Here is a 23,177-nt window from a genome sequence, read left to right as displayed (position 1 = left end):
ATCACGAAAGACCTTTGTCATGAGCCATTGGTATGTGGCCCGGACATTTTTCAGGATGAATGGCATAACTATGTAACAGTAGATGCCATCTGGCGAGATGAATGCTATTTTTGGCTCGTTAGTTTGGTGCATCAGAATCTGATTATACCCGGAGTAAGCATCCATAAATCTTAGATACCTGTATTCGAAAGTCGAGTGGACTAGGCTGTCGATGCTAGGCAACGGAAATGATTCTTTGGGGCAAGCCTTGTTGAGATATAAATAATCCATGCACATTCTCCATTTTCCATTAGGTTTCTTGACAAGGACCACGTTGGATAACCAGGTTGATTAGGTGAGTTCTCGGATAAACCCGGCCTGGAGTAGACTCGTGGTCTGCCTTTTGACCTCGGTTGCCCGGTCAACGGACATTTTTTGCCTCTTCTGTGCAACTGGTTTGGCCTTTGATTTTATGGACAGACTATGGGACATGAACCCTGGATCTAGCCCAGCATGTCGGTAGGCATCCATGCGAATAGATTTCTATTTTCTTTTAGGAGGGTCGAGAGGGGTCTCTTGAACTCGTAAGGTAGGTTCTGATTTAGGAATGTGTATTTTTTCACAGTGTCACCTATTTGCACTTTCTTTAGGTCTCTTTCTGGTTCTGGTCGGGCACGCTCCTTAATCCTTGCATCTTGGTCAGCGAAAAATATTCCCATGGCATCGCGATTTTCTTTCTCAGGGATAGGCTGGCGTTGTTGCAAGCTATTGCCGATTGAAAGTCGCCATGAATGGTTCCTATTGTAAAACCCAGAAAAATGATGAAAATTTAATTAATAAATTAAATATGAGCAAAAGGGATTAATAAATTAAAATTTGTAATTTGAGAAAATGAAAATAATTAGACTATGAAGTAAAACACTAATCTTAAAGGTTTTGGCCCAAAATTAGGCCGACAGGTTAAAACTAGTGAACTGAGCCCATGTTGGGCCCAAACCCACACATATAATCCTTAACAGGCCACAAAATTCAGAAGTTACATATATATATATATATATATATATATATAGAGAGAGAGAGAGAGAGAGAGAGAGAGAGAGAGAGAGAACCCTAACTCACTATTCACCACAACCTTCAATCACTCATAACTTTTGATCCGGAGCTCCGATTGACAAGCCGTTTATAGCCATGCGTTCGTCTCAAAATTCTCTTCGATTATATTTGAACAAAGGGGTAAAAAATTTATATCTCTCCCAATTTTCCATTCTATAAAATTTTGTATTTTTGGTTTGGGTTTTGAGGGAATCTCAAATTTTTTATGTTTAGGGGAGGCTCCATCATGAGTTCTAGCGAGATTTTAATCCAAGACTATGAAAAATAAGGTAAAGAACCTTTTTTCTTTGATTTTTCATGAATTTGAGTTATGATCATAGTGTGAATGTTGTAAAAATTGAATGTGGTTAGATGAAATTGAATTGGATTGGTTTGCATTGATACAGAATGGATTAGTTTGGTACAAATTCGGTGCAGAATTGAGTGAAGATTGCTTTGGTGTGGCATTGATGGAGTTTGAGCTAGTGAAGGTGGAAAATTGGGCTGGAGCCCGAGATAGGGTGAGATATCCCCTATATGGTAAGTCGCGGTAAGTGATGAATTGCCACAATTGAATTAATGATTGGATTAATGATGATTTAGTTGTGTGATTGAATTATAATGTGTTTATTGAAAGAAAACTTATGGAATTAGAACAGCTATGTTGGAACTTTCTTGATTAAGTATGGAATGGATATAAGGTAATGAATGAGTGTTGAACTGCATAGATGAGACTTTGAAATGGTTTGAAAAGGAATAGAATGGAGTTTTGGTGAAACTTGGTAATTTGGTGAATTTGGTAAAAATCAGTTTTTGACCAACTTCGTCGCGCCATAACTTAGTTCTCAAAGCTTAGATTTGCGTAAAATCTATCTTAAATTGAAGCTAATGAAAAGATCTTTAAAATGGATGGAAGAAATCAAAATTTTATAGAGAAAGTTATGAACGAATGAAAAACGGTCTAAAAATCTGAATCTTGTGATTATGCAGCAAACCAGAATTTTTGGTATGTGTGCTTATGCACACAATGGTGCCCACGCACGAAACATAATGGATGGAAATGCTCGTGAGTATGCACGAGGGGTATGCATACGCATACATAGGAATTTTGTAAGTTGTGCGTACACACAGGAGTCATGCATATGCATAAGCTGGGAAACCTTTCGAGTGTGTGCGTACGCACAAAGGTGATACGTACGCACAAGCTCTATTTTCACACTTAAACTATGTTTTAACTGTTTGGCTTTTCCAGCAAGCTTGTAAACTTTCGTAACCCCTAATTAAGGTCCGACAACTTGTTTTTGGGTTCTTGAATGAGTGTAAGAATATGGAATGAATTAAATTGAATTATTTTCGGATAAACGTTTGGTTAAACCAGATGACATAGTTATGGGAATGGTCGTTTTATCCCTCCCACGGTGAGGACGGAGGTTCTATCTCACTCACGAGAAGACATAATTAGTTACTTGATAAAGAGTTGAGATTAATGAATTGATTGTTTGATAAATTGACAAAGAGATTGGGGTTAATGAGTTTAATAACTTATGAAATTACTAAAAGACACTGCTAATGACTGAGTACGGCTTGATTGGCCGTATTGGCAAGGTTTGTGTGATATCCCAATTGCGTATCGATTGGTTATTGCGTTGGCACCTGCACCAGGTAAGGACGGTGGTTAATTTTTCTTGTTCTGTGGTTCCAGGTGACTTGGGGAAGGTGACAGGGTGCTTTTTCTCTGAGACTGAATGATACCCCCAATGAGCCAAGTGACAGGGCACTCTCCCTCTGAGACCAGATTATGACAAGCTGAGAATGTTCCTTTTTGGGGATGTGCTGGGTTATTTTGGCCACGTTCTATCTGATTGTAAAGTGACAGAACACTCTCTCTCTGAGACAAGTGACAGGACACTCTCCCTCTGAGACGGAATGATACCTCCAGTGAGAAGGTGACAGGGCACCCTCCTTCTGAGAGGAGACCGACTTGTTATAGTCTGGAATATGTTTTTTCTCCTGGTAGATGTGCAATCTAGATACAATGTCAGGGTTAGCTATCGGATGTGTCGGATTCTGGCAGTTTAACCAATACGTGAGCTCAGTAGGATAGGTATGCATCATTTACATTTGTGTGTATTGTTTTGGTGTGCATCTTGTATTTGGTTTGCCTTCTTGCTTAATTGTACCTATATGCTATTTGATCTAATTGATGTATATGTTCTTCTTATCTGTGTATTCCTTATATTGTCTTGTCTGTGTTTGAATAACTGAGAGGTCCCTTATGCTGATGATGGTGACGCTGAGGGATGTTCTGGATGAAATGTTAATGATTGAATGATCGGATGATGCTAATTGAGTATTAATTGATATCTAAGCTCCCCGGGTAAATGCAATGGACGTGGTTCGCCCCACTTGCTTCGGGTTTGAAAAATTAAGAGTACTAGTATAACTGGTAACTTATATTGAGGCTGAATGTTGCTAATAATAATTGATAGAGACTATAAAATTGGAAGGGTTTAATACTAAAATGAATAATAATGATATTGAGAGAGTTAATAGCTTAGTGTTAAATGAAATTAAAGCAAAAATGCCTAATCTAAGAAATCAAACAACTAGTAGTTGTCAATCACAGTCAATTCCCGGCAACGGCGCCAAAAACTTGGTGTGGAATTTGTAACCACAAACTAACTGGCAAGTGCACCGAGTCGTACCAAGTAGTACCTCAAGTGAATGAGGGTCGATCCCACGAGGATTGATGGATTAAACAATAATGGTTAAGTAATTTACTTAGTTAGACAAACAAAAAAGAGTGTTGAGAGTTCAATTGCATCAAACAGTAATTTAGAAAATCAGAAAACAGACAGTAAACAAGTTGTGAAATATATATGGAGAAACAGTTAAGGCTTCAGAGATATCTATCTTCCGGATTGACTTTTCTTACTAACTATTTTAATCATGCAAGATTCAATTCATGACAAACTATATGTGACTAAACTCTAATTCCTTAGACCTTTTTAGTCTCCCCTAACCTTCATCAACCGCCAATTCCTTGGTCACTTGATTCCAATTAGAGGGTGAAGTTCAATTCTAGTTATATGCCACAAAAACCCTAATTACCCATATAAGAGGATTATATGTCACGTATCTCGTTAAGTCCAGATAATTAGAAATTTTGGAGAAATTGTTTTCAAGCTGTTGTTCAAGTAAAGAGCTTTTCCAAGTTATACAAGAACTCAATTAAAACAAGGGTCATACTTCCATTCCACTCAGATTCATAAGATAAAAAACGAAAATAATTCTTGAAATAGAAATCAGTACATGAATTAAAATAAAAAAAATAATAGTATCAATCCATATAATAGACAGAGCTCCTAACCTTAATAGTGGAGGTTTAGTTGCTCATGGTTCAGAGAGAAAAATAGGATTCTGTAAAACTGTTAAATTGCGGAATGAGGTAGAAGAGAAGAGAAGAGATGAACCCGAAGGGTTGATTCTTTTCCCTTTTTATATCTAATCCTAATTAATGTAAATTATATTTTCTAAAACTAAATAATATCTTTTCCTATTTTTAAATAAAATACGGTTTAATCAGAATTAAAAGTAAACAATCCGTGTGAGCCTTGAGGACGAATGGGAACCACTTGTCTCATTAATGTCCACACCTAACTTGGTAAAAGGCTGCGCCTAACTTGAATGGTGCAGTGAGGAATGGCGTGGAAGGCTTGAGTGCTGTGCCTAACTTGAGGAGAGGTTGCGCCTTACTTGAAGAGTGCAAAACTAAGGTTGAATGTTGTTGTTGTGTATTGCACCTAACTTGAAATTTCTCAAGTTAGGCGCAGCCTTGGCAGTGTGTCTTGGACGCCTCTCTCTCATCCTGGTGCCTAACTTGAGATTTCTCAAGTTAGGCGCCACCCTTGCAGACTTGGTGGAGAAGAAATATAGATTATTATACATCGTTGGAAATCTCTGAAAGTTAGCTATCCAACGCCACTAAAAATACGTCCATTGGACCTCTATAGCTCGAGTTATTCAGGTTTGAGTGCAGAGAGGTTAGGGTTGACAGCATCATTTGCCTTCTGCTCTTTTTCTGCGGAAACTCCATCAAATCCAGCTGAATGCTTCCTAAAATAAACAGAATTACACACGACTTAAAGTAGCATCGATTGTGGCTAAAAGATAATTAATTCTTGATTAAACTCAATAAATTGAATGCAAATTTACTATGAAAAGATAGGAAAGATGCTCACGCATCACAACACCAAACTTGAATTGTTGCTTGTCCTCAAGCAACTAAAACTAGCATAGGCTTAGGATGTGAATTTGCATGAGAGTGAGAGTTCAATTAATCTCATGTCTCTTCTTGAAATGGGGTTTACAACTTGCAATCCTGAATAGTTTTGGCATCTCACTCTCCTTTAAATCAGAGGAATGTCACTGTCATTCGGAATTAGAATTCGAATAATATTATGAATTCTCCAATCTTTTACACTTCAGTTTAATCGTTGAACACAACAAATTTTCTTTAATTCTCTTTTCTTTCATGCTTTGCACCTTGAGCCTTGCCATGACTTTAAATGTTCTGTCTCAAGCTTTACTTGATACAAAAAAATACCACAAGTACTTAACTGGGAAACTCTCTTTAAGTTTTGATTTTTTCTTTCAGTTACTCCCAGCAAGTGGTGCTCAAAGCCTTGGCATACTCTGTTAAATGCATTTGATCTCGACTCTTAGTGATCTATCTCAAGGATTACTTGACACATTCACACCACAAGCATATGACTAGGGAAACAATTCTTTGAGCCTTTAATCATGTCTGACCTCCCTAGTCATTGATGCTCAGAGCCTTGGACCTTGCTTTTATTTTTCTTTTGCTGTTTCCTTTGCTTTAAGGATTAAGCTTTCACTTACTTCAGAGAATTCATAATAGTTCTCTAAATTCCTGTTCCTTATACATCAATATCCTTTGATTCAAATTCAAATATGCACTGTTCATATCATGCATTCAGAATCACAAAGAATACCACCACATTTAAGTAAATAAGACTATTCTTTGTTATACACTCTATTTCTCATGCAATACATCTTTTTATTTTTCTTTTGAATTCAAGCTCAATGAGCAATGCATGAGACACTTTTCAGAATTAAAAGTAAATAACAGAATAAAAATAGCAAAATAAACTGGAACCTAGGAATTGAAATAACAAAGGATCATGCAGAAACCAAGTAAAATAGCAGAAAACAGGAACATAACATAATAAGAATGGAAGAAAATATAGAATGAAAGGAACTCAACCACCTCAGTTATCCTAGTGGCCGTCTCATTCTTCAGGTTATGATCCTCCGTGAAGATGATTCACCTCCCTTTGGTGCCATTAAAACAAACAGAAAAGCCACAAGCGAAGCGACAATACCAAACTTAAAAATTTGCTTGTCCTCAAGCAAAGAGAGACTGAAACAGGGAGGGACATAAAAGACGTACGGAGGAGTAAAAACAAATATTATTATAAAAAAAGAATAAAAGAATAAAAGAATAAAAGAACAAGAGAGGTTAAAATAATTAAAATATATATTTTTTGTTATTTTGTAATTATATATATATAAAAGAAGGGGGGAACGTGTGTGTGTGTGTGTGTATATATATATATTATATATAAAGGGGGACGTATATATATAAGGGATTATTCGAATGGAATACAAGAAAGTGGAAGTAGGAAGTGGTGATTGGAATCAAATCTTAGGGGGAAGGGGTTTTGTGTTGAATCAAATCAGGATGAATGATATGGTTTGGAATTGATAGGATTCTTGTATTAAGTAGGACCATTGAATGAGACAAAGTATGGGCTGGCGCCTAACTTGCTTGTTGGGGACCTTCTTGGCGCCTAACTCCATACTTATGGTGCCTAACTTCCCTGCGTCCTTCACACCTGGCGCCTAACTTGAGAAACTTTAAGTTAGGCACAGACCAGGCAGAGCGAAATTTCTCTTGCACGCTTCATGTGGCGCCTAACTTGAGAAACTTCAAGTTAGGCATCTCCCCTCTAGAGAGCATCTTCACAATTAGCTTGCATGTGGCACCTAACTTGAGATTTTGAAGTTAGGCGCCACCCAATCCGAACCAATATACTCCAGGGTGTCCAAAATTCTGTATTCAGGAACCTGTTTCTGTTCTAATTACTCTGCATGATCCAAACACACGTAAAACAAAAGAAAAATAGTAGAAACTCAAACAAAACTAATGAAATAAAAATAAAAAAATCAAGATAAAATTCAAACTTAAGGATATGAAGACATCGGGTTGCCTCCCGACAAACGCTTCTTTAATGTCACTAGCTTGACATTTGATTGTTGAATTTTCTTCCTCTTCTTCCGGTTGGTTAGAAGAAATGTCTCTAAGGGGGGAGGTGAAAATTAGTTCCCCCTGATATAAATTTCTCCTAACAAGCTTTCTTTTATTGTGGTTAACTTGATTCACCTTGCTTGTTGGGGTAGAGGTTGGATTATTTTTTGCTGACCTTCTCTTTTTCATGGATATTTTCTTCTGTTTCTTGGTCAAAATCCCCTTTTTTGTGCTTTCCTTGATTTCCTTCACTTCTTTAATTTTAAAATTTGGGTGTTGTGTGATGGTTGGAGTGTACCCTTCATCAAGAATTTCTTGAATTGGTAGTTCAATAAACTCACCCTCTATGCCACTCTCTGCTTCATTAGGACCAAGGAAATCATATTCAAGTGTTGGGGGAGAAGACTTTAATTCAAATGTGGGCAGTGCATTTAGATTTTCTTCTCAAGACCTTGCATGCATAGAATTATAGGGACTTGTATGGCTTCCTCTTTTGTTTGTGTATCATCCTCCTTTGTTTGTGCAGCTTCCTCCTTTATTTTTGTATCTTCCTCTTCTTCCATGTGTGAGGGTGGAGAGTTCTCTAATTCACTGGAATATGAACTGCTTTTATTGATTTTCTCACTTTCTTCCATAGGATATTGCATTGCATCTCTTGGGAAGGAATTTGCTTGTTCCTCTTCCTGGGGTTTGATAAACAACTCCACATATTTCTCTATATTTTTTACACTCATCTTCATATCATGTATGAATTCTTTCATGAGAAGTTCAAGAGATGATGGTTCTTGATATGAATAAGGAAATGGTGGCTCTTAATATGAATGAAAAGGAGACGATGGTTCTTGATAAGAGTAAAAAGAGAATGGTTCTTGACGTGCGGAAAATTGCCAATTAAGAATTTATAATAAGAACAGCGTTGCAAGTAAAGTTCTTAACCGACGAAAATTCCGCTTATCAATTTAGAAAGAGTTGTCACAATTTAAGAATAAAATACTGGGAGTAGAATTCCCAAGTCGTCTCCCAACGAGTTGACAAAAGAGTGCTATTTTATTAGTCAGGAATTTTTCGAGAAATTTTAAGAGTTGGAGAACAGAAAAACAAATGATTATAAATTAAAGCAATGAAAATTAACGAGAGAATTTATATAATTAAAATAAAAGCCTTGACCGGGAGAAGATTAATTGGAAGTTCTATCTTTGTTGGATTCTCTCAAGTATAATAGTAAGAGGTTGTTGTTTTTACTTAGTTAACCCTTACCGAATAAAGGAAAGTCAAGTAATTGAGCCAACTCTGATTCACAAGTCCTAATCCTCTCCTATGGAAGGATTAGCATTAGTGACTAGAGAGTTGGCCAACAACTTCCAATTAAAATCAACACTTGAGTATTCCAACTCAAGGGTCTCCTTTTAATCAACTCCCAAGTCAAGTTGGGAGTCTACTCCATTAACATGAATGCCATTTTCATAAACGATAAAAGGGGAAGAAAAGAAGACATGGAAATTCAAATAAAATAATAACAGAAAATTAATTAAAGGTAAAAATAATTATTTGCATTAATAAATTCCAAAACCATAGATATCCATATGTAACATCTGAACAGGGTTAATAGGTGATTAAAAGAGTAAGGAAATAAGGAAACAAACTAGAATGACGGAAAATTCAAGGGAGGTAGTAACTCTTCTCAATATCCAAATCAAAAGCATAAAACTCTAAAACTATGAATGTGAAGAACCCTAGAGGAAGTAGTATTTTCTCTCTAAGATTCAAAACTAAAAACTAAAACTGTGTAAATGTTAATGTGTGTTGAGTCTCTGCTTGTCCCTTGGCTCTAGTCTGTATTTCTGGGCCGAAAACTGGGTCCAAACTCAGCTCAAAATTGCCCTCAGCGTTTTTTGCGATTTCTGTACGTGGCGCACGTCACGCGTACGCGTCAGTCACGCGTACGCGTCGATGGTCTTCTTCGTGTGTCACGCGTACGCGTCAGGTACATGCACGCGTCGTTGTGCAATCTCGCTTGTCACGCGTACGCGTCAGGTACACGCACGCGTCGCTGTGAAAATCTCCAAATCACGTGCACGCGTCAGGTACGTGCACGCGTCGATCCTCGCTGGTTATCTCCTTTATTTCTTGTGCTCCTTCCATTTTTGCAAGCTTCCTCTCCATCCTTTAAGTCATTCCTGCCTTATATAGCCTGAAAACACTTAGCACACAGATCACGGCATCAAATGGTATAAAGGGGAATTAAAATACATAATTTAAAGGCTTAGGAAGCAAGTTTTCGACCATAGAAAAAAATTGGGAAGGAATTGTAAAAATCATGCAAATTGTATGAATAAATGTGCAAAGACTTGATAAAAACCACTCAAATTAGCACAATATAAACTATAAAATAGTGGTTTATCAATCTCCCCACACTTAAACATTAGCATGTCCTCATGCTAACCTCAAGGAGACAAAAGGAATGAATGGGGGAAAGTAAGACTCATGAGATGCAACCTATGTATGTGAATGCAACTATATGCTAAGATGTTTCTATCTACTTGGTTAAAAGTAAACAAGTTCTCCAAGACAAATGTAAATCAGATTCCACTAATTCAAATCACACAATAAAGACAGGTAAACTTGTAAGAAGATAGCTCATGAAAGCAGGGAACATAGAATCAAGCATTGAACCCTCACTGGTAGTGTATATGCACTCTAATCGCTCAAGTGTTTAGGGTTAATCCACTCTACTCTTTTCTAGTCATGCTTTCTAAAACTTTGTTCTTCATCTAACCAATCAACAAATATTTAGTATACCAATGCAAACATCATGAGGTCTTTTCAAGGTTGTAATGGGGCTAAGGTAAGGGTGATGATATATGTATGGCCAAGTGAGCTATAATATGAATCTTTGACTAACCTAAGTTCTCACCTAACATACACACACTCTATATATATGAAATTATTCCTAGCTACCCATAATCTCACTTTTGTATATTTCACATACTCATATATCAAATTTTCTTTAATTTCACCACATATACATTGATCTTTTATTAAACTTAACATTGGGGTAATTTTGTCCCCTTATTTATTTATTTATTTATTTATTTATTTATTTATTTATATTGTAATTTATTTTTTATTTTTTTATTTTTTTATTTTTTTTATTATTTTTTTTAATGAACATGAAAGCAAACATAACATATTAATGCACATAATTTTTCTGGTCTCATATGAGTAGGAACCCAAATTTTCAATATTCAAATAAAGTAGAAACATAATACATTCCCATTAACCCAGGTTCTCACAATTCCCCACACTTAGTTAACACACTATCTTAAGCTAACCAAAGATTCAAATCAGGTAATTAATTATTTTTCCACTTAAGGCTAGTGATGTGGTAATATAAAGAACAAATGGGGATTAAAAGGCTCAAAGTGGCAAACAATGGTAATTGAAATGGTAGGCTATTTGGGATAAGTGAGCTAATAACAAATGATGGCCTCAATCATATGTACGCATGCAAATACACTAAACAATGGACATATAGAATGGAACAAACTATAGATTGTAATCATAGGGAAGAAAACACACAAGAATAAAATATTATGGTTAAATAATGTAACCATATAATTAAGCTCAAAATCTCACAAGTTGTGTGTTCTTAGCTATAATTCATGTTCCAAATTAAAATCTTCAAACAAGTTTAACACAAATTTTTAATTTAAATTAGTGAAATATTATAAAATAGGGTATTGAAAAGAAATTTGTTACTTCAACCAAGCAAAACATACATGCAATCTATCCTACCTAACAAAACAAAAACTAAAATGTTGGTGTTAAGAGAGAGAGATTACCTTCGGAAGTCAAGGACTGACCTTCCCACACTTAAGGCTTGGCACGGTCCTCCGTGCCATCAGTAAGGAGCAAGGTAGGGCTGGAAGCATCGCCTCTGTTGTCTGGTTCGCCATGGCTCCCTGTGCTACTGGATGAAGGGGAATCTGGGGTGTCCTTCTGTTCCGGAGGTGGGTGGGTACCAACTATGAGGTCCTTCAGATAGTTGTATCCGCACTTGTTGCGGTGCTCCAATTTCTCCATCCGCCGGTCTTGCCGGTCGAACCTCTTAAGGATCTGAAGGAACATCTGATGGATGGATGGTGCTTGTGGTATGGATGATGGTGGAGTAGAAGAAGGAGGAGTATCTAAAGATGGGCCTGCAGGCCGGCTCACAGAGGGAACTGGTGGCCTGATGTACTTCCCATTCAGGACATATTGGTCGGCCCTAGGGATCATGACCTTCGTATCTCCAGCCCGATAGGAAACACCTGCTGCAGAGACTAAATCTGAAACCAAGGCGGGGAAAGGTATGTTACCCGAAATCTGTACATATCCCATTGCCTACCGGATGAGTCGGGGCAGGTGGAGAGGTTGCTCTGTTAGGATGCACCAGATGAGAACAGCCATGTCCGCTGTGAAAGTAGACTCGTGAGTGCTCGGAAAGATATAGTGGGACATAATCTGTGCCCACACGTGAGCCTCCAAGGTGAGTGACTGGGCTGAGATGCTCTTGGATTTTGATCGATGCTGCCTGTAGATCCAGGTGCTGCCAGGTTGGGCTATAACTCCAAGGACGCTATCCCAGTCAAACTGATACATCTGGCGCTTAAGAGAGGCTTCTTGATATGCATCCAATCCCTCTGGGCTAGGTGGAAGATCCAGTACTCTCTGTATGGCATGCTTGAAGACAAGGACTTGCTGTTGAGAAACGTAGACAGCCTGCAGAGTAGGCGAGTAGAAGTTGGAGTAGAATTTAACTACCCATGATAAGTTGACCTCTCGCGGCTGCCTCCTCAAGAATCCCCACTGTCTCCTCTCAAGTCGGGGCTCCACAAAATCAACAAAGTGTGTTGGGACAATGAGTAGATGCTCATTGTTGTAGTTCCTCTCGGCTAGGATGGGAAATATCTGTTCGCAATAACGGTTAGTGAACCATGTGGAGTCCCTTGCGGGAAAGGCTTTTTCTGCTTCATCAACTTTAATGATCCTCTTCACCCACTTTGTTGGCGGCTTGACGCTGGTAGATGGTGGTGCCTTAGCCGGAGCTCTCTTGGTTCCTCTCCTTGCCGGTGTCTTATCAATGGCCTTCTCTTTGCCTTTCATGGTACTCATTCCTAAGGAAGAAAGAAAGAGGAAGATTGTTATATATATATATATATATATATATATAAAACTAAAAATAGGAGGGAGAAAATTCCAAGTGATAATGAATTCCAAAGAGAAGATAATAGCTTAAATACATGGTAGCTACAATATGTAGGTAAGACATCAATTAAGGTCAAGAAGGCAATTCAGAATAATTAGATGCAAGAGGGTTTATGGCATGTAGAAAGAGGCATGAGAAGCATAACTCAAGCATCAACGATTAAATATGCCAAATTAAAGAGCACTTGTAAGATGACAATTGTAAATGATAATCCCAAATACATGTGGATTACAAATGTTGTGAAAAAAGAGGCATTCAAGTGAAAGAGTAAAAGAAAATAGGATTCAAAATGCCATAAGAGCTTTTTCACAAACACTTGGTGTGTAAGTTAAAATAGGTATGAAAATAATGAATCCAAATGTATATGAGAGCTAAATTTACATGTCAGTTATCAAATCACTCCTCATAAGAGACACAAGCTCAATAATAATAAGGTACTATCCAAATAAAGCTCCAATACCAACATAAAAAAATGCATGATAAAAGAAAGAAAAAGAAACCATATATAACTAAGCTAAAAGAAAAATTGAGAAGAAAGGAAAAGAAGTAAATGCAATAATTGAAAGAAGAAGGGAAAGAGTAAAGGAGAGGAAGAAAAGAACCTGAGGTAGAAGATGAAAAAAAAAGGGAGGAAGAAAGTAGTAGATAGTAAGAAGGAATAATGAAGAAAGAAGGAAGAAGAAAGAAAGAAGAAAGAATGAGGAATGAAAAAGAAGTAGGATTTGGGAGAGTGAATAATTTAAATCAGGCGGCGTACTGGTTTAACCATGCGGCGCATGAGACGCGTACGCGTACAACACGCATACGCGTGGTTCGCGTAAAATTCAAGCGACGCGTAAGCGTCTGGGACGCATACGCGTGACATGGCTTGTGCCAAGCGCGCGAAGGCAGTCCCGCACACGCACAACTCTCTGTTCAGTCTGGGCTGGGCCAAAATTGCATACGACGCGTGCACGTCAGGCATGTGCACGCGTCAGGCACGCGCACGCGTCAGGCACGCGCACGCGTCAGGCACGCGTATGCGTGATAGGGTTTGTGCTTCTAGCACAATTCCAGCCCCAAACCATCACAACTCTCTGTTCAGCACGCGATTTACGCTGATTTCCACGGTCACGCGTACGCGTCAAGGACGCTTACGCGTGGGCTGCTGAAAGCGCAAGCGATGCGCACACGTCAGGCGCGTGGGCTTGCTTGTGCACAAAGCACGCTTCCAGTGCCACTCCTGCCCAACTCTCTGTTCAATTCCTATTATTCTCGCATTCACATATGACGCGTACACGTCGTGGACGCTCGCACGTCGAATGCGTTTTTTTTTATGTAGAATGTAGGTGATTATGCAGAAATTATGAATGAATACTGATAAAAACAAAATAAAATAAAACTAAGAATGAAAAGGGACGATCATACCATGGTGGGTTGTCTCCCACCCAGCACTTTACTTTTACGTCCTTAAGTTGGACGGTCCACAAGCTCAATCTTCTTTTGCTGGTGGATCCTCCAAAAGGAAGACCTCTAGCTCTTTATTGTCCTTCATTTTCTCACCATGATACAGCTTCAAGCGGTGGCTATTGACTTTGATGAATTTGGAGCTTGAGGGATGACTCAGGTGGAAGACTATGTATGGCTCTGCCTTCTCTACTCTATATGGGCTTCCCATCTTGATCGCAGCTTGCTTGGCATGAGCCTCAACCTTGAGTTGTAAAGGAGAACTAGCTCCCCAGGTCTGAACTCTCTTCTCTTGATATGCTTGTCGTGCACAGCCTTCACTCTCTCTTTGTATAGCCTGGAGTTGTCATATGCTTCGAGTCGAAGGATCTCTAGTTCTGCTAGTTGTAGCTTTCTTTCAGCACCGACTTTCTCAAATCCCATGTTGCAATCCCTTACAACCCAGAAATTCTTGTGTTCCACCTCCACTGGAAGGTGACAAGCCTTTCCGTATACTAGGCAAAAGGGACTCATTTCGATTGGTGTCTTGTATGCTATCTGATAAGCCTAAAGCGCGTCTACAAGCCTGGTGCTCCAGTCCTTCCTATGAGGCTTGACAATCTTCTCCAGTATGCACTTTATCTCTCTGTTAGACACCTCGGCTTGCCCATTAGTCTGAGGATGGTAAGCTGTTGCTACCTTGTGAACAATGCCATGTTTCTTCAGTAGACCTGTTAATCTCCTGTTACAAAAGTGAGTGCATTGATCACTCACGATTGCTCGTGGTGATCCAAAGCGACAGATAATATGATTTTTAACAAAGGAGACAACAACGTTAGCATCATCAGTACGGGTAGGAATTGCTTCCACCCATTTAGAAACATAATCTACAGCTAACAATATGTATAAGAAACCACTAGAGTTTGGAAATGGACTCATGAAGTCAATGCCCCAAACATAAAAAATTTCACAGAACAACATAAGCTGTTGGGGCATCTCATCCCTCTTAGATATATTCCCAAACCTTTGGCATAGGGGCAAGATTTACAGAAGGCAGTAGCATTCTGAAAAAGAGTGGGCCACCAGAATCCACAGTCTAAAATTTTTCTAGCTGTTCTTTGAGGGCCAAAATGTCCACCACTCTCAGAAGAGTGGCAAGCCTCTAAAATTGACTGGAATTCTAATTGAGGCACACACCTTCTAATTATCTGGTCAGCACCATACCTCCATAAATATGGGTCATCCCATATATAATATTTGGACTCACTTTTCAGATTGTTCCTTTGATGCTTAGTAAAATTAGGAGGGAAGGTACGACTAACCAGATAATTAGCTATAGGTGCGTACCAAGGAACTACTTCAGATATTGTGTGCAAGTTATCAAATGGAAAAGCATCATTGATAGGAGTGGAGTCATTCTTAATGTGCTCTAGGAGACTCAAGTGGTCCGCCACTAAATTCTGGGAACCACTCCTATCTTTGATTTCTAAATCAAATTCTTGCAACAATAATATCCAACGTATTAACCTTGATTTGGACTCTTTTTTAGCTAATAAATATTTTAGAGCTGCATGATCTGAGTATACCACCACTTTAGTACCAAGTAAATAGGCTCAAAATTTATCCAGAGCAAAAACAATAGCCAGAAGCTCTTTTTCAGTGGTAGTATAATTAGACTGAGCAGCGTCTAAAGTCTTAGAAGCATAAGCAATTATAAAAGGGTCCTTACCTTCGCGCTGAGTCAGCGCCGCTCCTACTGCATGGTTGGAGGCATCACACATAATCTCAAAAGGCTGGCTCCAGTCTGGTCCTCTCACAATCGGAGCTTGAGTCAAGGCGATATTCAGCTTATCAAACGCTTCCATGCAGTCTTCACTCAGCTCGAACTCAACATCCTTCTGCAGCAGTCTGGATAAAGGCAATGCTACCTTGCTGAAGTCCTTAATAAATTTCCGGTAGAAACCTGCATAACTAAGGAACAAACGGACTTCCCTCACGGAGGAGGGGTAAGGTAAACTAGAAATCATATCTACCTTTGCTGGATCTATAGAAATACCAATATTAGAAACAACATGTCCTAGAACAATACCTTGTTTTACCATAAAATGACATTTTTCAAAATTTAATACAAGGTTTAAACTAACACATCTGTCTAATACTCTAGCTAAACTATCCAAGCAAAGGTTAAAAGAATCACCATACACACTAAAGTCATCCATGAAAACTTCTATACAGCTCTCAATAAGATCGGAAAAAATACTCATCATGCATCTTTGGAAAGTAACCGGTGCATTACATAAGCCAAAAGGCATCTTCTTGTATGCTTACGTTCCAAAAAGACATGTAAAAGTAGTCTTCTCCTGATCTTCAGGAGCTATATGAATTTGAAAATAGCCAGTGTAACCATCTAGAAAATAGTAGTGTGATTTACCTGACAGGCGATCAAGCATCTGATCGATAAAGGGCAGGGGGTAGTGATCCTTGCGAGTAGCCTGGTTGAGGTGCCTGTAATCAATGCACACCCTCTAGGAGTTCTGCACTCTAGTTGTCAGGAGCTCTCCATGCTCCTTCCTTACTGTTGTGACTCCAGACTTCTTGGGCACCACTTGTACTGGGCTAACCCATTCACTATCTGATATTGGATAGATGATATCAGCTTCAAGCAATTTAGTCACTTCCTTCTTGACAATTTCTAAGATGGTGGGGTTCAACCACCTTTGAGGTTGACGGACAGGCCTTGTTCCCTCTTCTAAAAATATCCGGTGCTCACAAATTTGAGGGCTGATGCCTATTATATCCGCCAAGCTCCACCCAATTACTTTCTTGTGTCTTCTCAGCACACTAAGCAGTTGCTCCTCTTGTTGGGAAGTGAGTTCCCTTGCAATAATAACTGGGAGCTTCTGATTATCCTCAAGGTAAGCATACTTGAGGTGGGGTGGAAGGGGATTCAACTCCATTTTCTGCTCATGGCTAGGCACTTGGTCATCTGGAGCTAGTGGTGGTGGCAAGGTGTCTTCATTTTGTTCAGAGGGCTTTCCCACACTTGCACCTTGCTCCATGTGTATCTCTTCTACTTCTTCTTGGTGAACTTCAGCTACAGTTTCATCAATGATGTCACACTGGAAGATGGAGTGATCTTCCAGAGGGTGCTTCATGGCTTCATCCAGGTTGAAGCTCACTACTCTGCCATCTATCTCAAAAGAGTAAGTTCCTGAGAAGGCATCCAATTTGAACCTTGAAGTCTTTAGAAATGGCCTTCCAAGCAGGATGGATGATGGTCTTCCTGAGTCATTAGGGGACATCTCCAAGATGTAGAAGTCAATAGGAAATGTTAGCCCCTTAATGCTCACCAGCACGTCCTTAGCAAATCCAACCACCGAGATTATGCTTTTATCTTCCAAAACAAAACGTGCTGCCGACCTTTTTAAAGGAGGGAGCCTCAAGGCATCATATACAGATAATGGCATAATACTAACACATGCACCTAGATCACACATAAAGTCAAAAAATTGTATACACTCAATAGTAATGGTAACCATGCATGGGACCGGATCACTACATTTTTCCGGTACAGTACCCATTAAAGCAGAAATAAAGCTACCTAGAGGAATAGTTTCTAAATCATGTATTTTATCTTTATTCATGCATAAATCTTTTAGAAACTTAGCATACTTAGGTACTTGGTGAATGGCATCAAAAAGGGGAATCGTTACCTCAACCTTTTTGAAGATCTCCACCATGTTGGGGTCTAGCTCCATCTGCTTTCTGGATTTCCTAGCAAGGTGTGGAAAAGGAATGGGAATGGCTTCTCTTGCAACTTCATCTCGCAGTGTGGTTCCGGACCTCAAAGTAATGGCATTGATTCCACCCTTTGGGTTAAGTAAGGGTTGAGAAGGAAGTGCACTGGAGCTTGAAGGTTGATTGTTGGGGGGTAGTTAGTGATTCCATCCGGGAGATGAGAGCTTGTATGGTGGAGCTAAGACCATTTATGGAAGAGTTAATTGTATTCTGAATGTCTTGTTGTCCTTGAGCAATAGAGCGAAGCATCTCATCATTTGAGAAAGAAGGGGGGTAAGTGATTTGAGGGGCCTGCTGTTGGTTGTTCTGAGGCGCTTGGGACTGCCTTTGGTGAGGTGCTCGATAAGGCTGGTTTTGGTTCTGCTGTCTGTTGTTGTCGTTCCACCTCTGATTTCCACCATTGTCTCTGCCTCCTCGGTTGTAGTTGTCCATCTATCCTTGGTTAGAGTTGTCTCTCCACCCTTTGTTGGAATTATCTCTCCATCCCTGATTGGAGTTGTCTTGCCAACCTTGATTGTAGTTCCCACCTTGGTTATAGTTGCTGCCTTGTTGATAGCATCCTTGATTCGGGTGGTCGTAGAAATTATGGGTAGCTGCCAAGGTGTTGTCTTCTTGTTGGAGCTGCGGACACTCATCAGTGTAATGAGTATAGAAGGCACATATTCCACACACTCTCTGAGGAACCAGCTGTTGACACTGTTGTTGTGGGGGAGGCTGAGGTTGTTGTTGATTCAGCTGTAGCTGCTTCAATATGTTGGTCATCTCTCCCAGAGTCTCACTACTAGAGGAAACCTTCGCAATAGCCTTGGGACGGTTGTTCCTGTGCTTTGCATTCTGGGTAAACTTAGCTAGATCGGTGATCAGTTGCCACGCTTCTGTCGCCATCTTGTACCTTCAGAGAGCCATTACTCGCAGCATCTAATGTACTCATGTCTTGAGGCTTCATGCCTTGTGTGAAATAGCTAATCAACACCAACTGGTCAATCTTGTGGTGGGAACATGAGTCTAGGAGATTCCTGAAACGTTCCAAATACTCGTAGAGAGTCTCTGACTCGCCTTGGATAATGAAGGAAATTTCTTTCCTCAGTCTATCTGTAACTTTAGCTGGAAAGTATTTGTCTAGGAGCTCCCTTCTGAGCAGATCCCAATTGTTAACGACTTCTTCAGGTTGAGTGTAGAACCACTCCCTTGCCTTTTCCTCAAGAGAGAACGGGAAGGCATATAGCCAAATAGTAGTCTCATCCGCACCATGACGCCTAGCAGTTAAGCAGGCTGTCTGAAAATCTCTAAGGTGCTTGATAGTCTCTTGAGCAGGTAAGCCATGAAACTTGGGTATTAGGTAGATTAGCGCAGTCTTCAGTTCAAAATCTACAGATAGATTTGGATGACGCGCTTGATACGGTTGCAGTGTAAAGTCTGGAGCTCCTGCTTCCTGGAGAGTAATCCTTCTGGGCTCTGCCATATTACCTACACGTAAATCAACAGAATCAGAAGAAGAGGAGCTTGTTTCTTCCTCAAATGGCGCTTCAGATTCGCTCTCAGATAAGACTGGTGAATTGGTAGTAACCACTTCACCATCCTCAGAGGCTAACTGACGCCGGACTCGCCTAATACGTGAAATAGTTCTTTCAATTTCAGGACAAACGCGGCTAAGCTCGGATCAGGTAGTGAACGCGTCATTCAATGAAAGAAACATACAGCTCATGGTAATAAAATAAAATAAAATATGCAAATATGTAAAATTAAAAATATTTACACCAACCAATAATTTAGCACACTGTTGCTACTCCCCGGCAACGGCGCCAAAAATTGACATGCGAAAAATTGCCAATTAAGAATTTATAATAAGAACAGCGTTACAAGTACAGTTCTTAACCGACGAAAATTCTGCTTATCAATTTAGAAAGATTTGTCATAATTTAAGAATAAAATACTGGGAGTAGAATTCCCAGGTCGTCTCCCAACGAGTTGACAAAAGGATGTTATTTTATTAGTCAGGAATTTTTCGAGAAATTTTAAAGAGTTTGAGAATGGAAAAATAAATGATTATAAATTAAAACAATAAAAATTAACGAGAGAATTTATATAATTAAAATAAAAACCTTGACCGGGAGAAGATTAATTGGAAGTTCTATCCTTGTTGGATTCTCTCAAGTATAATAGTAAGAGGTTGTTGTTTTTACTTAGTTAACCCTTACCGAATAAAGGAAAGTCAAGTAATTGAGCCAACTCTGATTCACAAGTCCTAATCCTCTCCTATGGAAGGATTAGCGTTAGTGACTAGAGAGTTGGTCAACAACTTCCAATTAAAATCAACACTTGAGTATTCATAAAAGAGTTAACGGGTGATTAAAAGAGGGTTAATGGGTGATTAAAAGAGTAAGGAAATAAGGAAACAAACTAGAATGACGGAAACTTCAATGGAGGTAGTAACTCTTCTCAATATCCAAATCAAAAGCATAAAACTCAAACTATGAATGTGAAGAACCCTAGAGGAAGTAGTATTTTCTCTCTAAGATTCAAAACTAAAAACTAAAATTGTGTAAATGTGAATGTGTGTTGAGTCTCTGCTTGTCCCCTGGCTCTAGTCTACGTTTCTGGGCCGAAAACTGGGTCCAAACTCAGCCCAAAATTGCCCCTAGCGTTTTTTGCGATTTCTGCACGTGGCGCACGTCACGCGTACGCGTCAGTCACGCGTACGCGTCGATGGTCTTCTTCGCGTGTCATGCGTACGCGTCAGGTACGTGCACGCGTCGCTGTGCAATCTCACTTGTCACGCATACGCGTCAGGTACGCGCACGCGTCGCTGTGAAAATCTCCAAATCACGCGCACGCGTCAGGTACGCGCACGCATCGATCCTCGCTGGTTATCTCCTTTATTTCTTGTGCTCCTTCTATTTTTGCAAGCTTCCTCTCCATCCTTTAAGCCATTCCTACCCTATATAGCCTGAAAACACTTAGCACACAGATCACGGCATCGAATGGTATAAAGGGGAATTAAAATACACAATTTAAAGGTTTAGGAAGCAAGTTTTCAACCATAGAACAAAATTGGAAAGGAATTATAAAAATCATGCAAATTGTATGAATAAGTGTGCAAAGACTTGATAAACACCACTCAAATTAGCACAAGATAAACCATAAAATAGTGGTTTATCAGTTCTTGGTATGAATAGGGAGACGGTGGCTCTTGATATGGGTAGAAAGATGATGGTTCTTGATTTGGATATAGAGGTGGTGGTTCTTGGTATGAATATGGAGATAATGGTTCTTGATAGTTGGAACATGGAGCACTGAAATTTCTTTGGTTTTGACTTTGCCAACCAAAATTCGGGGAGTTCCTCCATCCACAATAATAAGAATCACTCCTTGGGTGTGAGTAATAACCCATGTGATCTCTCTCCATTATTTTTTCTTAGCACAAAGCACCAAACAGAATTAAACGCACCATGTGGTAAACAGACAAGCAAAGAAGAAAGAACATAAAGGAAAATAAAACAAAATATAAAAGAAAACAAAAATAAAAGAAAAATAAAATAAAGAAAATAAACTGAATAATTAAGAAAATAAAATAACTAATAAGCAAAAAGGAGTATAAAATTTAAACTCAATAAATAAAATAACTAGGAAAAATAAAATAACTAAGGGGACACCAAACTTAATTTCAGAAATTAAGAGAAAAAATTTAAATAAAATAAATCAAAATATTTTTTTTTTAAATTTAAAGAAATAAGTTAAATGAAATTAAAGCGAAAACGCCTAATCTAAGAAATCAAACAACCAGTAGTTGTCAATCACAGTCAATCTCCGGCAACGGCGCCAAAAACTTGGTGCGGAATTTGTAACCACAAACTAACCGGCAAGTGCACCGGATCGTACCAAGTAGTACCTCAAGTGAATTAGGGTCGATCCCACGAGGATTGATGGATTAAGCAACAATGGTTAAGTGATTTACTTAGTTAGACAAACAGAAAAGAGTGTTGAGAGTTCAATTGCATCAAACAGTAATTCAGAGAATTAGAAAACAGACAGTAAACAAGTTGTGAAATATATATGGAGAAACAGTTAAGGCTTCAGAGATATCTATCTTCCGGATTGACTTTTCTTACTAACTATTTTAATCATGCAAGATTCAATTCATGACAAACTATATGTGACTAAACCCTCCTTTTTAGTCTCCCCTAACCTTCATCAACCGCCAATTCCTTGGTCATTTGATTCCAATTAGAGGGTGAAGTTCAATTCTAGTTATATGCCACAAAAACTCTAATTACCCAAATATAAGAGGATTATATGTCACGTATCCCGTTAAGTCCAGATAATTAGAAATTTAGGAGAAATTGTTTTCAAGCTATTGTTCAAGTAAAGAGCTTTTCCAAGTTATACAAGAACTCAATTAGAACAATGGTCATACTTTCGTTCCACCCAGATTCATAAGATAAAGAACGAAAATAATTCTTGAAATAGAAATCAGTACATGAATTAAAATAGAAAAATAATAGTATCAATCCATACAATAGACAGAGCTCCTAACCTTAACAGTGGAGGTTTAGTTGCTCATGGTTCAAAGAGAAAACTAGGATTCTGTAAAACTGTAAATTGCGGAATAAGGTAGAAGAAGGTAGAAGAGATGAACCTGAAGGGCTGATTCTTTTTCCTTTTTATATCTAATCCTACTTAATGTAAATTATATTTTCTAAAACTAAATAATATCTTTTCCTATTTTTAAATAAAATACGGTTTAATCAGAATTAAAAGTAAACAATCCGTGTGATCCTTGAGGACGAATGGGGACCACTTGTCTCATTAATGTCCAGGCCTAACTTGGTAAAGGGTTGCGCCTAACTTGAATGGTGCAGTGAGGAATGGCGTGGAAGGCTTGAGTGCTGTGTCTAACTTGAGGAGAGGCTGCGCCTTACTTGAAGAGTGCAAAACCAATGTAGCGTGTTGTTGTTGTGCCTTGCGCCTAACTTGAAATTTCTCAAGTTAGGCGCAGCCTTGGCAGTGTGTCTTGGACGCCTCTCTCTCATCCTGGTGCCTAACTTTCTCAAGTTAGGCGCCACCTTGGCCGCTTGGTATATGGAGTTAGTTGATCTTGGCGCCTAACTTGAGAAACGTCAAGTTAGGTGCCACCCTTGCTGACTTAGTGGCAAAGAAGTATGGACTATTATACATCGTTGGAAAGCTCTGGAAGTTAGCTTTCCAACGCCACTAAAATCACGTCCATTAGACTTCTGTAACTCGAGTTATTGAGGTTTGAGTGCAGAGAGGTCAGGGTTAACAACATCATTCGTCTTCTTCTCT

Source organism: Arachis ipaensis, chromosome B6 (assembly GCF_059453495.1).
Source record: "Arachis ipaensis isolate K30076 ecotype BB chromosome B6, ASM5945349v1, whole genome shotgun sequence".
Lineage (NCBI taxonomy): Eukaryota > Viridiplantae > Streptophyta > Magnoliopsida > Fabales > Fabaceae > Arachis > Arachis ipaensis.
This window is presented reverse-complemented; position numbering follows the sequence as displayed.